The sequence below is a fragment of the Myotis myotis genome, unplaced genomic scaffold (assembly GCF_014108235.1).
Source record: "Myotis myotis isolate mMyoMyo1 unplaced genomic scaffold, mMyoMyo1.p scaffold_m19_p_2, whole genome shotgun sequence".
Classification (NCBI taxonomy): domain Eukaryota; kingdom Metazoa; phylum Chordata; class Mammalia; order Chiroptera; family Vespertilionidae; genus Myotis; species Myotis myotis.
The window spans coordinates 171,949,031-171,965,312 of NW_023416324.1; the positions used below are offsets into that span (position 1 = coordinate 171,949,031).

Genomic DNA, 16,282 nt, shown 5'->3' on the forward strand with positions numbered 1-16,282 from the left:
CAATGATTATTTGCCAGTGGGAATGAAAATTTTTCTAGCCATTCTGGAAAATAGTTTGGCAGTTTCTTTAAAAAGTAAACAGTAGTCACACTCCTAAGCATTTATACCTCCCAAAATGAAAATTAAGTCCAAACAAAAACCTACACATAACCTGAATATGCCTCTTCATATATATCTTTGCTCATAAAATAAATTCCTAAAAGTAGAATTGCACGATCAAGGCATATACACATCTTAAATTTTTATTGTTGTGAATTGACTTTTAAAAATTCATAGTGTTTTATCCTGTTCCCAACATGGTATGAGAGTACCTGTTCCCTTACACTCTTATCAATATTGCATACCATCAAATATTTTAAAATTTGACATTCTAATAGATTTTCAAGTATCTTATTTTAATTTGTAACTCTTTGATTATGTGTTAGGCTATGCTTCTTTTTATATATTTACTAGAGGCCTGGTGCACAAAATTCGTGCATGGGGCGGGGGGGGGCGGGTGTCCTTCAGTCTGGCCTGCAACGACACCAGTGTCCCTCGCCCCGGCTTCTGGCCCGAAGGCCCTCTGCTTCCCTCCCTCCATGCAGCCAGGGCGCAGACGCTGGCCTCGCCTTGCCAGGGCAACGCTGCCAGTGTCGCACCCCAGCCACTATGGGCGTCACCATCTTTGTTGTGAAGTGATGGTTAACTTACATATTACTCATTTATTAGATAGGATTAGTTATTTGTATTTATTTTCCTATGAATTGTATTTATTTCCTTTGTCCATTTTTCTTGAATTATTTTCATTAATTTTTTAAAGTGTTTCTATATCAAGGAAATCAATCCTTTGTTATATGCTCGGAAATTTTATCTTTTAACTTTAAAAATGTTTTATACAAAAAAATTTTGCTTCCTGTTCATCCTAATTTTTTTTTTACCATTTCCTTTTGGCTTCTGGATTTTGTGTTTTGCTTAAAAGATCCCTCCCATTCCAAAGTTATTCTTTAAGATATGTTTTCTTCTAGAATGTTCATGATTTCCTATTCTTTCATTATTTGACCAACCTGTAATTATTTTGTCAATAGGACAAAGACCACCTATAGAGTTAATCAAAGGCTATTTATTCAAATCTTACTGTTGAAAGGTGGTCACTGCCATCACTTTTATTCCAGTAGAGACTGTAAGGGGATTAAAAGGAGAGTGGATTTTATAGGCTGGAAAGAGGAAGTCTTATGACAGTCTTTGGTGAGTATTCTTTCAGGGTGGGATTTTCTAATTCTAGTAGGGTGGAATTTTTGAAAGTGAGGGAAGCTTTCTAATTGGCTTTCAAGTACATTTGGCAGTCTTTGATTGGTCCACTATTTGCTGGTACCTAAGTGGCAGCTTTCCTGGATGGGTAGGGTCATATGCGCTTTCCTAGTTTGGTGACTATGATATATATTAATGGACTAATAGCTGAAAAATTGCCTCCATTATTAGGGTCTATAATTTATACCCCTTTCTGAAGCTAGGAGTTGCCATATGACAACATTTTCAACACTAGAATTTGACAGAAGATGATGTGTGCTACTTCCAGATAGTCTTAAAATATTGCACATATGATCCTTCAAATTCTTCTCTACCTATGAACTGGAATGCAGATATACCTGTGATCCAGTTCTTTGTAATGGAGGTTTTCTGTTTTATGTGTTTTAAGAACTACATTTTTTCCCAAGTTTATTGAGGAATAATTGACAAATATAATTGTATATATTTAAACTGTAAAATGCAATGATTTGATATACATTGTGAAATGATTACCAAAATCAAGATAAATAACATCTCTATCACCTAACATAGTTAATCCTCTCTCTCTCTCTCTCTCTCTCTCTGTGTGTGTGTGTGTGTGTGTGTGTGTGTGTGTGTGTGTGTGTGTGTGTGTGTGTGTGTGGTGAGAAAACAATCAACTCTCGGCAACTTTCAAGTATATAATACATATTAGCTATAGGCCTGTGACCCAATTTTGACCATACAGGCAGAGATGATGTTCTAGGATGGTGGAAAACCCAGATAGAACTGGGAATTCTGACTAAATCTATGGAGTAGAGCAGTCTTCCTACCTGCCCTGGACTGCTACATGAAATAGGAATAAACTTGTCATTATATTGTTTGACCTCTTTGTTACAGCAGCTGACTAATATAAATGGCATGGACGTTTCACAAAGAAAAGAGTTTTGTAGTCAAAGAGTTTAAGAAATGACAGGGTTGCCGAAACCGGTTTCGCTCATTGGATAGAGCGTCAGCCTGTAGACTGAAAGGTCCCAGGTTCGATTCCAGTCAAGGGCATGTACCTGGGTTGCGGGCACATCCCCAGTAGATGTGCAGGAGGCAGCTGATAGGTGTTTCTCTCTCATTGATGTTTCTGACTCTCTGTCTCTCTCCCTCTCTGTAAAAAATCAATAAAATATATTTTTTTAAAAAAAGAAATGACAGGGTTAATAAAAGTATGCAAGTTTTCTTCCTATAAAAATTCTTTGAGTTAGAATAAATCTTTTCTTTTCTCCCATATTGCAAATTGAGGGAGAAAATTCTTACTGGTTCTGACAGGCACATCTGGAACATGCTGATTTAGATGACTATATTTTCTCTAAATATTGCATAATGTACGGCTAGTGTTTAGTATGCATTCAGAACACCATCAAATTTTAAAGAATCAAGGCTGGCTTTACTCCAAGCACTTCAGCCAGAACATGTCATTTCTAGGGGACAACAGGCAATATTTTTAAACCATAGAGAATGTGAATAATTCTTCCAAAAGCTTTAGATTTTGATCTCATTGTTCTATATTCTTTTTTGTCAAACAAATGGAAAGATGACAAAAGTTTTACCCACAGCAGAGTCATTTCTTATTTATTTACTAGAGGCCTGGTGCACGAATTCATGCACGGGTGGGGTCCCTTGGGCTGGCTGCCCAATTGGGGCCTATCGGGCCCTGTCTCACCCATTCCCAATTGGGCTGATTGGGGCCAGGAGGTTGGCCGGCTGGGGAGAGGGACCGCAGAAGGTTGGCTGGCGGCGGGAGGTTGGCTATGGGAGCACACTAACCACCAGGGGGCAGCTCCTGCATTGAGCGTCTGCTCCCTGGTGGTCAGTGCATGTCATAGCAACCGGCCGACTGGTCATTCAGTTGACTGGTCTAACGGTCGCTTAGGCTTTTATATAGAGAGATTTTCAAAGGGTTTTAAAAATGTACTGCAACCAGAATTCATCCAGCAACATTTCCTATGTGGCAACTGTGCATGAGGCCCTTGAAAAGATACAAGGTCCACTAGGTCAAATGGAAGGCCAGAGAGGACCACCCAGAGCAGCTGGGAGACATCTGGGAACACCAGCCATGAGGCCTGGTATTGCACTGGCTCCTCCGGCTGCCCATCTGGGATGTGAAAGATGTGAGGTTTGTGGAGAGGGTCTTCCTGGGGGGCCAAGGGGTTTGGGCACTTTGTGCTCAGCCAGCACTGTCATGTGTGGCCATTTTCAAAGATTCAGAAAACAACAATGGTCCAAAGGATGGTGAACACTTTGAGCTGTGTTTCTGTAATCAGTGGCTGGCTAATCAGTGGAAAAGGTGTTTCAGAGGATCCAAGTGATGTGTTTCCTGACTATTCTAATAGTCAGAACCCTGGGGATTCTTCTGTCCAGCTCTAGTTTTACAGATCCTCATTGAGAAATGCATTATCTTGTGATTGATAACGGGGGAGGCCAAAGCAGAGAAGTTTGCTGAGAAACCTGCATCAAGACTGCCTGTATGAATGTGCACTATTGCTGGGGCTGACAGGCAGACCCTGAGCAACGGATGATTACTCTGACACACATTTCTGTGAAAGAGCAGGCTAAGGGATTGCTTGGCTTGAGAAACCAAACAGCCCCGTTCACCTGCCTCCTTAGGCTTTTATTGTAACAATAGCTTGAACTAAAATTAACTATTAGGTACTATTAGGAGGGTATTCATCCTTGAGAAGACACATGTGTCTGTAGTGTCCTTTAAGCAAAGACTTCTAAAGACTAAACAAAGATTTCAGATAAAACACCTGGGGGCTCAGAGTTATTTGGAAAAGTCAGCTTTGGCCAGCACCCTCCCCCCCCCCCCCCCCCGGAGTTCCGCTCTTTTGGAGATTCCTCCTTACAAACTTTCCAATCAAGTCCTGTGCTTACCCACATCTCCCCTTTTTTGTTTTGCTGGCTGCAGAAGACAGAAGGAGACGGTGAACTTTCTGCTTTGGAATGTTAGGGTGCGTGAAGCACATTCACTACTCAAGTTCTGATTTTGTAGACTATAAGAAAAACAAAGAGAATTACAATGACAGCAATGGTTAGTCCGATCAGATTCTAGGAAACCATGTAGTGGGGTCTATATGCTCCTTTACCGTATTCTAAGCAGAAGTCTATTTTTTCATATTCATTGATAGCAAGTAAGGACTCTTTAATTTGCCTTTGTAACATATTTACTTCTTCAGTAAGATTATCATGAAAGACTCCCCATGGATGTTTTTTAACATCAATCCACTGATGGTGACTACTGTTCCATTTTAAGGGGGTGACACATATGTGCTTATGTTCCCAATCGCAATTGAGCACTTGCTTGTATGCTATAGTGTCCTGTCTTTCCCCCAAATATTCAATGGCTGCCTCTATTACCTGTAGTCTAGCTAATATTTTTTGATCTATGTGCTATTGCCTAGTTACATTATAGTGAATTCCCTAGTTACATTATAGGCCATACTGTCTGCAAATGTGGCAGTCTGCACAGACTCACAAAGGGCCACCACAGCGGTGCTGGTGGTAGTAAGAATAACAACAGCTGAGATGATGGCTGCAATGAGCATTCCCAAAACTCTTTTGGGCTGTAATTGCCTCAATGCTCTTTCTAAGATTTCGATAGCTATGAGCCTTGCCATTTCCTACTGAGATTAACAGGTATTAGGATTTCTGCTTGTCTCCTAAGTACTATAATAGTGCTGATGTTCAATGAGGTTATATTCTGGGTGGTAATACAGGATGCAAAATAAGCTCCTTCTCCAACCTGTATTAGAAAAGATGAACTATGGTTTATTAGTAGATGGGGGCCCATAACAAAGACATAGGGGTGAGTGGTGCAAATCAGGCTATTGTCAGTATGATTATCAGTAAAAGTCATACTATAGTAGCCAGGGGAGCTCTGGTAGTCACCATGCCACAATTTCAAAGGACTGAAAATATGGCCTAATCTCTATAAAGTTTCCTGAACTGGCAAGCCTAGTACTCGAGGTTATGGGGAACTCACCCCTCCCTCAGTCCAAACCACAGGCATGCCTGCATAACTGATATTACTAGTATTAGATGCACTGTGTACCAGAATGTCAGTGTGGTTGGCTTGCTAATGACCATGTGGGCTCCAATCTATAATCTGTTGGTCCCCTAGGACTGTCAAATGGGCATGACTTCCTCAACAAACTTCCCAATGGAATACTTCAGCAGAAGGGTCCCACCGCTTATTTTGCTTATATGGAGGGGTGGGAGGTCCAGTAGTATTAGTCAGATTGCCACAGGCCAGACTGCCTGCTGAGAGAAAGGTTAACTAGGCTTTAATTTGATCATGTTTAGGAATGATATATAACCAAATCTAATTATGAGCTCTCATACAGTAGAGAGGAATTGGGGGAGGTAATGCATAAGGGTAGTAAACTGGAATAAAAAGAGGTGTTGGAGGGACAGGGAGAAAAATATATAATTTACTAAATTGCTTTAAAAATGCTTCCTTATATCTGAAAAACAAAATGTTTAAGAATTAGCAATACTTTTAACAAAAGTTACAAAAACTATATAATTATTCATTCAACCCTATAATAAAATTTTTGTTTTCCCTGCTAGTACTTCTATAAGTTCAAATACTTTATAGAGTAATACAAATGACATGGAATCTTGTCCTTTCTAAAAAACACAGTATTGCAGAGAAACAAGTAGAGCTATAAATGAAAGCATAATATAGTTACTATTATTTGACAAAGTTTTCCATGTACCTTAAGCAGAAAAGTTTCCTTTATGAGAGAGAAAACAAACACTTGAGGCATTCCAGAGTCTATTGGAATGATCTAAAGCCAATTCTAGGTCAAGGAAAAGTTTCTAAAAAATTCAAATCATGGGAAGGTAGTCAAATACATTAGATTAAAAAATTATATATATATTATTATTATTGTTATTGTTATTATTATCAAACAGTATTAATTAATCTATTCATTAAAGTAATCAAGCTCCTGATTAACATGACATAATTATTTTAATAATCCTATATAATAAAAGTCTAATATGCAAATTGACCAAACAGCAGAACGACCAGTCACTGTGATGCTCACTGACTACCAGGGGCAGACGCTCAATGCTAAAACTGTCCCCAGTGGTCAGTGTGCTCCCATAAGGGGAGCGCCGCTCAGCCAGAAGCCCTTAGTGGGGCGGGGCTCAAGGCTGGCAGGTGCAGCGGCGGTGGCACATTCAGGCCTAAGCCAGCAGTCTGACATCCCCCAAAGGCTCCTGGACTGCAAGAGGGCGCAGGCCGGGCTGAGGAACTTCCCTCCCCAACCCCCACCCCCGAGTGCAAGAATTTCATGCACCAGGCCTCTAGTATATATATATAAAGCTTTTGCTTCCTAGGCAAATACAGGAAACACTTTTTTTTAACTTTCAGAAATAGGCTTATTTTTTCAACAGAAAATATATTCTTAACAGAAATAACATAACCTTGACAACTCTCAGGAGGCTGGGTGTGTATGTGGGGAGAAAGCAGGTCCTGGGGTTGGTTCCCAGGACTGTAGTAACTCCCGGGCCTCTAACAGCTTTAGTGTAAAGTACCACTTTTTTTCCTTTACAAGGAGAGTGCCCCCCGACCCCGCTGCTGCTGCTTCTGCATCCTATTCAAGGCTACTTCTGTAGCTCCAGCCCTCTAGAATAAATACTTGGGAAGTTAAATAATTTTTCCCATATTTTTCTCTTTTTGAGTAGACTAATAATATGAAATTTTGTATATAAGATCTTAAAAACAGAAACAAAAAAAAACCCTACAGCAAATGAATGAGTATTCACAAAAGGGTGGACTGGGACATTAGCCTTAGAATCTTATCTCACACTAACCCAGCACAGCAAATGGGTTCTGAGTGGCACAAAGCCCAAACAGCAGAGAAGAAGGATTTCCTATATTTATAAAATGGTGAAGTGCAAACTAAGTCCCCCAAAGATAAGAAAACAAGTAAAGAATATCAATCAGTAACCAAATTACATTACAGACAGATAAGGACGTCCACTAACTAAAAGTTTCCAGTGTCTGATGCCTTGAGAGGGAGAGTAGGAAGGGTCCCCAAGATTAAGAATTCTTGGCAGCTGCTGGGAAGTTCCTGCAATCCCTGCCACATGTTCAGCCTGCCACAAGTAGCTGGGGCCCCTAGCAAAGTGAAATATGCCCCATTTTTAAACAAATTAAACCAAACAAAGATACAAAACAACAATCAACAGAGACACTCTATGTACAATATTTATAGGCGTGCACAACCCACAGACAAGACGTAATAAATTAGTTAATAATTTCCATGGATCTTTCAGAAGATGTCTTACGGTGCCCAGGACTTACAATCAGAATGCAGCCCAGAGGACTCCCAAGTGGGGTCGCCAGTGAACACCTACAAACAGCCTGTTGTTTACAGGTCTCATCATACTCTTCTCTTCATAATATATATGGACTGGTGTCTAGAGTTGTTCTGGCTAAAATCTGCCAGTCCCAAGGAGTCATGTGATAATCTTCAGACAAGGCATTAAGGACTCCCTTTGTAAATGGACTGTTAGCCCCATTTCTTCTAAAACTCTTCCTTATTTCCTTAAAAGTATTAAAGGAGAGTGATTCATGTACATGATTACCTTGCTGATCTTGCATAACTGGGCAAGTCAAAAGCTCTCCTCGCTGAAACCGGTTTGGCTCAGTGGATAGAGCGTCGGCCTGCGAACTGAAAGGTCCCAGGTTCGATTCCGGTCAAGGGCATGTACCTGGGTTGCGGGCACATCCCCAGTAGGAGATGTGCAGGAGGCAGCTGATCGATGTTTCTCTCTCATCAATGTTTCTAACTCTCTATTTCTCTCCCTTCCTCTCTGTAAAAAATCAATAAAATATATTTTTTTTTAAAAAAAAAGCTCTCCTCCTAACATAGCTTGCCTGACACATCCTATATAATAAAGAGCTAATATGCAAATGGTCATCACACCATCATGCTGTCAGGCCATCATACCAGGACTGCGGATCTGAGGCCGCACCCCCCACCACAGCACCAGGGCTGGGGGACTTGAGGCCGTGCCCCCCACCTGGTGGGGCTTTACAAGGGACCTGAGGCTGAACACCGCACCAGGCTGGGGGACCTGAGGCTACACCCCCTGCCCTGTGGGGCTTGTCAGGGGTGGGACCAGCCAGGTCTGGTTCTCACACGATTTTGAGGTGTGCATGGGTGGGCGGGGACTTGACTCTGGGTCTTGTGGCATACCCCAGACTCTGACAGGAGGGAGATTTTCATATACATTTTACTAATTTTCTTTCATCTCTGACACTTCTATTATAGAGAAAGGGCAAATAGCAATGTTAAGATATTTCCTCTAATTAATTCCCTTTTAATGTGCACAAATTTCGTGCACCGGGCCACTAGTGATCCTATAATTGAGGATCTAGTTGATGAGCTTTCCCACACGAGAGGACGGCAGAGCCTTAGGTATTACAGGCTCTACAGGCGCTGCTTCAGGAGGGAGCAGTAGTAAATCCTCCTGTCTCTCTGTAGGGTTGATCCTCTATATGAAATGGGCATAGTGCAGCTTGAATAAGAGCCCACATAGTTAATGATGACAAGGGCACTCGTTTTCCCTGGGCCTGATTTCTCTTTAAATTCCTGCCCACTTGTTCCCAGAGATTAAGGTCTAGCATTCCAGCATTAGGGAACCAAGGATTATAAATTTTAACAGTCTGTAACAGGCTCTTTAGTTGTTCTTCCGTAACAGAGGCACCACCTGCTTTTGATAACTATTTAAGCACTGTGATATATTGCTGTTGTTCTCTGGACACCTGTTGTCCAATTGTGAAACCTTAGCCTGAGAAATAAGCCCCTCGCACTTGGAAATCCCAAGTGGGCTCCAATGACTTACTGCACAGTAACTTTTTTTCTTACGCTTCATTTTTGAGGATTCCACTGTGTCTAATTGTGTTCCTTGTTCCTCACACAGGGAACCACTTGCCGGGGCTGACTGGCAGACCCTGAGTGACAGATGAATGATTACTCTGACATATGTTTCTGTGAAAGAGAGGGCTAAAGGATTGCTTGGCTTGAGAAACCAAACAGCCCCATTTGCCTGCCACCGTTTATTGTAACAACAGCTTGAACTAAATTTAACTATTAGATACTATCAGTACAGTAATCATCCTTGAGAAGACACATGTGGCCGAAACCGGTTTGGCTCAGTGGATAGAGCATCAGCCTGCGGACTGAAGGGTCCCAGGTTCGATTCTGGTCAAGAGCATGTACCTGGGTTGTGGGCACATCCCCAGTAGGAGATGTGCAGGAGGCAGCTGATCGATGTTTCTCTCTCATCGATGTTTCTAACTCTCTATCTCTCTCCCTTCCTCTCTGTAAAAAAATCAATAAAATATATTTAAAAAAAAAAAAGAAGACACATGTGTCTGTAATGTCCTTTAAGCAAGGACATCTAAAGACTAAACATAAAGAGACCAGTAAAACACCTGGGGGCTTAGAGTTGTTTGGAAAAGTCAAGGCAGGGCTGTAGCCACCTTTGGCCAGCCCCCCCCCCCACCCCCTAGAGCAGGGGTCCTCAAACTTTTTAAACAGGGGGCCAGTTCACTGTCCCTCAGACTGTTGGAGGGCCGGACTATAGTTTAAAAAAAAACTATGAACAAATTCCTATGCACACTGCACATATCTTAGTTTGAAGTAAAAAAACAAAATGGGAACAAATACAATATTTGTATTTGCATATGGCCCGCGGGCCGTAGTTTGAGGACCCCTGACCCAGAGGTTCTAACCTTTTGGAGATTCATCCTTACAAACTTTCCAACCAAGTCTTGTGCTTCTCCACACACTATAAGAAGTGTGAAAACATGCCAGCATGAGTATACGGTCTTGTGACTTGGTAGACATGACCAGTGCTGTTCATGCAGCAAAAGGCTCTGTGTGCTTTAAAAAAAATCCCAATCTATGACAATAGGGTGCTGAAGGCCTGGGGTTGAGGGGGAGGGGGAGTTGGGCAGGGGCAGGCTGGAGGGGATAAGTGGGGAGGGGGAGGGGGACATATGTAATACTTTCAACAATAAAGAGTTATTTTTAAAAATCCCAGTCTGTGGGTTCACAAGCTTGGGTTGGGTCTAAAGCAGGTTCCCACCTTTGGGAAGGACATCCCCACAACCCTTCAGCAGCAGGCAGAGGAGGTCATGGCTGGTTATGCAGGAGCCTAACAAAGCTGCTCTGCAGAACCTCCCTGAGACCCTGCAGTGGCTCTCCTGTGCCTCCTCTGCAGCTGACCTCACCTGCGAGTCACACCCGACTTCACTTCAAGGCACAGTTGGCTGGTCTCAATCCCCCTCCTTTCCTACAAATGTTTAAGAAACAGCAACAAAGGGTGGAGGAAGGTGGGACTCACCTTAAAGGGTATGTGGGAAGGAGCAGCTGGACCAATGAGAAAGCCATAAATGAGCTGAAGAACTCTAGGAAGGGCAAGTTTAGAGGGGCTCTCACACAGTTGGGCAATTGACTGCATTATTGCACCTGAGTCATTCCCCACCTCCAGGTGCGGATTTTTCTGAACTTGGAAAGAGGAAGGATTCTCCCAGCACTGCCAAGACTCAGATTCCACTTCCCTGCTGGGGACTATGGATGGCCTCCTCAGCTCATGGTGCCATAGGTAAGGGTGGAGAAGCAGGGTTTTCCTACTGTCTTTAAATACATCATGACCCAGTGTATTACACACATGTAGATGCACATTAAAACAAGTTTTACACGATATAACCCTCACTATGAGTGATGTCCTTCTATAGTTTGCATTGTGTTAGTTAAAAGCACTGTTCTAGGCAAGAATAGAGGGGAGAAAGATAAGAAAGAAAATCAGAAGGGGAATGGGAGTAACGTGGGAAAGGAAGAACAGAGAAAGAAGGTGAGCAAGGAGGTCACAGAGAGGCCTGCCATGATGTCTCTTCAAGAGCATTTGCTCTCTAATAACCACATCCCACTCTGTGTGTGCCCTCGGCACTGTCTTTTCCAGTGGTCCCCGGGCTACTTGGCAGCAGGAACAAAATCGTTTGCACCTCTATAAACCCCACAGCTCTTAGCAGAGGAATTCTTAGAATCAGAGAAAACCTTAAAGGACATCCCTTAGTCAAAGTGTATCATTTTCCAGGGGAAGAAACTGAGTGAGTCAGCCAGCCAGCCAGTCAGGCTGAGATTATTCACCTCAGTCAGGCCCTGAGCATAGTCAGGATTTGCTGGTGACTGGTCTCAAGCATCAGTTTTTCACATAAAAGTGAAGGTAGCAATATCTATAGTAGAGATTAGCAGGAGAGTTAGTATTATGTATGCCTGGCACACCACAGAAGCTCAATAAACAGCACCTGCTATTATTATGGCTAGTAGTAGCAAGGGTGAAAACAATCTCAGACAGCACTGGCCACTTCAAGTATGCTGCCATCATTAACTCTTTGGGGAGATTTGGCTGCCAATGTCTTCACCCTAGACCAGTGGTCGGCAAACTGTGGCTCGTGAGCCACATGCGGCTCTTCGGCCCCTTGAGTGTGGCTCTTTCACAAAATACCACGTGCAGGCATGCACGTACAGTGCGATTGAAACTTTGTGGCCCATGCGCAGAAGTCGGTATTTTGTGTAAGAGCCACACTCAAGGGGCCGAAGAGCCGCATGTGGCTCGCGAGCCACAGTTTGCCGATCACTGCCCTAGACAAAATGGAAATCTTCACAGGCATGTAAGGAAATGACCTTAGAAATAGAAATAGGAAAGATGTGTATACATATACCTACAGGCCTTAATAAATATTCATCTTGGCTATACCAACATGTTTAGTGTACATTTTTGAGAAATGGAATGGTTTTTATTTCCCCACTGATTTCATCCAGTATTTTGGGTAAGACATAACCCTCAGAGGCTCAAGGCTACCCTAGTCTATGTACCAAAATAAATGCAAAGTGATTTATAGAGATGGATAAAATAAATGGGGAAGGTACGCCAGAAAAATTCATAAGAAATCGAGAGCCTGCTTTCTTCCTTCCACAGACCATCTTCAAAATTCACAGTTTGTAAATACAAATGTTTTAGGAAACTTAGTTTTAGTGTTTAATGCTTAGATTGGGTTGTTGTTTTGCTTTACAAAAGTTAAATGAATCTATTAATAATTGAACTCAATTGGGAGTTTAAATTATCTACACATGTAAAAGCAAAGCGCCTGGAACGCTGGAACGACTGGAATGACCAGTCACTATGATGCACACTGCAGCTAGCCAACTAGCCAACCAGCCCGATGGGGGGGCCAGCCAGCCTACCGTCCGTGGGCCCCCCCCACCCCCCCCCCCCCGATCGGGGGGTGGGGCTGGCCGGCCAACCTCCAGTGTCCCCTTCCTCCTGCCTGCCTGGTCTGATCTGCCCGCATCAGAGTGGGCCGGTGCCAGACCCCACCCGTGCATGAATTCATGCACCAGGCCTCTAGTACTCTTCAGAAAACATATGTTTGGTAAATTACAGATGTTGACTACAAAATCTAAGATCAATTATTTTGCCCTAAATTTCTCTCTTGTCCACTAGATGGTGGAATGGAACCACTCTAGATCCTGCTAGTTCAGAGGCAGCTCTTCCTATACAGATTTTAAATGGTCAAACTATATTTTTGTTTTGGTTCCTTCCAGATTTTTTCTCTCACCTAATGGAAAAGAAAGGTAAATGTCGTATATGCAAATTTTAGGGCAATTTTTAAAAATATATATATTTTTATTGATTTCAGAGAGGAAAGAAGAGGGAGAGATAGAAACATCAATGATGAGAATGATTGGCTGCCTCCTGCACACCCCCTACTTGGGATGGAGCCCACAATCAGGGCATGTGCCCTTGACTGGAATTGAACCCAGGACCCTTCAGTCCACAGACCGACGCTCTACCCACTGAGCCAAACCAGTCAGGACTTTAGGGCAATTTTTAGTATATTAATAGGGTCATTTTGACTGGGGAGCTGTAACTGCCTTAAAGAACCTCTTGTTCACTGCCTGAGGGCCTGAGCCTGGAGCTGTCTCCTCTTCCTTTGGAGAGTGCCATGGTGCTTACATGAATGAAAGCATGTGAGCCAGGCACCGTGCTAGGAGCCCTGCCCTGCTCTGTCCCAGCAGCTTCTACCACAGCCTTGTTCTACAGAGAACAATCCTACACTGAGTTTCTTACAATGCTGGAGACCTCTCATCAGTACATTCCTTATCACATTGGACTAGAATCATGGATCTTAAGAATAGACCCCAATAGTGCGCTAATTTTTACGTTACATGGTATATCCCACTTCTCTGAGTCTTTTTATATCTCCCTCCAGTGTTTGCCACCACAGTCCTGTCATTTCCACATTGCTTAATGAGGATCATTTCTTTTTCCAAGTTTCCAAGGGCCAACCAAATACTATCACCTGGGGTTTTTGCCAAGATATTAAATCCAGTGTCATAGGTCTATTTTTCCCTTTTCCAATTTTGTGTTCTGTCCCCCTTCATCTAGCATAGTCCCATACATGCTCTCCTGCTTTGCCAGTTTACATTGCCCAGTCTGCAGTTCCTTCAACGCATAGTCTTTTTCTACCTTTAGCTGGCCCAGCATTTCTCTGGGGGGGATGGGGGCGGGGGGGGGGGGGCGCTGCACTGTGACTTAATCCTGGCTATCGCTCTGGTTGTTGGTAGTGGAGATTGGGGAATAAAGGGAGATATGTATTGTCTTGGAAGGCAAAAATCTCTACATCATCAAGCTTATACATACATCCCTGAGAGGACCATCAGCCTTTAGCAGAAAAGAATGGGTTACTCCTATAGGTCAACAGAGTTCAGGGAAATATGAAAATGTAAGATTTTCAAATGCATTGACCCAAATGACCCATTTTAAGTCTCAGCATCCTCCCCAACCATACCTCACCAATCAGGGCCGTGACCTTGGTGTAGCAGACGTGGTGGAGTTGAGAATTTAACTTCTCTGGAACTCTGCTAATTTAGTTTTTGGCCCAAAGATTTTTGTTTGCCCTCTGGCTACAAGATATGTGAATCATTTCATACGCTGCCAAAAAGACCCTCTGGCTTCCACCCTTGGTCTGATACCCACAATTAACGACCCTGTTTCACATTATCTTTCTTTAATGTTTCTTTCATTCTGAATTAATGAGTTCTCCCCCCTACACACACACACACACACACACACACACACGGCCATTCAGTTCCAAAATTCTTACAATTGCTATTTCCTAAAAGCCCTGAAATACTGCATCTGTTGGTGCACTCCCTCCTGCACCCCATTGTAGTTTGCCACTGCTGAAAGTTTAACAATTGCCATAGCATTCACGGAGCTACCAGTGCTCCACCGCCACCAGGGTTCTCATTACCAATGGGCTGGCAGGTGATCCAACTTCAAACTTCCATCTTGGAGTCTTTTTCCAGGACCACTCTTTTTTTTTTTTTTTTTTTTTTTTAAACCCAGGACCACTCTTGGTACCAAACCTCACTGGTTGAATTCCTTAGGAAACAGATTCTGAGATTTTCATGCAGGGTTTTTACTGGGTGGGTGGTACTCTAGAAGCCAATCCCTGAGAGCGGTCAGGGAGGCAGGATTGGCCAAAATTTGTACTGTGAGGTCAAGTGCGGTAGAAATCTAGAGCCCGCAGGACCTGTACCCTGGTGGGGTTAAACATTATTATCAATCAGTTAACTTTTATTGAGTGTCTGCACCACCTGATTTCTGGGCAGGGCTCCAGGACCAGAAGATGACCATAGCTACATGGCAAAGTCCTCCCTCTCACAAGGAGCAGACACTAATAAAGATCTAAGCCAGATGCACTCAGAAGGGGTAGGAGCCCTGGCCAGTGGGGTTCAGCTGGTTGGCCCATGCCAAAAGGTCGCCTGTTGGAGTCCTGGTCAGGGCATATGCCCCAAGTTGTGAGCTCCTTCTGGTGAGGGTGCAGGAGGCAGCCGATGGATGTTTCTCTCTAAAATCAATAAAAATAGCCCGGCTGGTGCGGCTCAGTGGTTGAGCACTGACCTATGAACCAGGAGGTCACAGTTAGATGCCCGGTTTTCAGCTGGATCCCCACTGGGGGATGTGCAAGATGCAGCCCCCCAATGGTTCTCTCATTGATGTTTCTCTCTCCCCCTTCGTCTCTGAAATCAATAAAAAAAATACAGCCCTAACCGGCCTTTGGACCAAAGTGTCCTGGGTTCGATTGCAATCAAGGGCATGAACCTTGGTTGCAGGCCCCCCCCCCCCCCCGGGGGGTCAGGGGTGTTGCCGGAGGCAACAAATCCAGGGGAGGATCTTTCTCTTGTCTTTCCCTCTCTCTTCCACTCTCTCTAAAAATCAATGGGAAAATATCCTTGGTTGAGGATTTTAAATAGTAAAATCAGTAAAAACATATTTTTTTAAAAATAGGGGGCAGGGGGGTAGGAAAGGCGTTTTCTTCAAACGTTTCTGCCCTTAAAACACAATCGGTTTACTCCACGATGACGAAGCCAAAGGGAGGCCAAAGGGGGAAATGGGGAGCCTCAGGGTACCCTCCTGTGGCAAAAGATCCACTCCACCCTCCCTAGTCGCCGCCCTCGGGGAGAAGCAGGTTGAAAGCAGGATTCCCCTCGGAAATGCCAGCGAGACGCTGCCTTGGCATTAAGTTCACAGTGACGTTCAGGCCGTGCAGGTTCGAACCCCGAAAACGGAGTGAGCCTCTGGAGACCTTGGGTGGGTCTCGGGAATCCCGCGACCCGCACCACTCCCCCAACCGCCGGGGTAGGCGAGCAGCGGCCGACGCCCCCCCCACTCCTCCCCTCCCCCTCCCCCTCCCCCCACCCCCGGCGCGCAGAGCAGGCGGGTTCCGGCGCCAGGTCGCCTCGGTCGCGGCCGGAGGCCCGAGGCCCCAGGCCCCAGTGGGACGAGTGCGCGGGGACAGGGTGTCTTATATTTCCACCTCTTCAGTCGCTCGGTGCCAATCCACGCATCCCTAAAAGCCTGTGTGTCTCCTCCGCAGGAAACGGCTCCT

The 16,282-nt window shown here is 44.0% G+C and overlaps 1 protein-coding gene across 1 annotated transcript in view; it reads right to left on the bottom strand.

Annotated features, from left to right (window-relative positions):
• Positions 1-16,247, bottom strand: part of ADIPOQ (adiponectin, C1Q and collagen domain containing) — a 38,025-nt gene extending 21,778 nt beyond the window's left edge. Inside the window, exon 1 of the mRNA XM_036347778.1 lies at positions 16,211-16,247. The gene's annotated coding sequence lies outside the window, so the exon portion shown is untranslated. The remainder of the gene's footprint in view (positions 1-16,210) is intronic.
• Between the last annotated feature and the right edge of the window lie 35 nt (positions 16,248-16,282).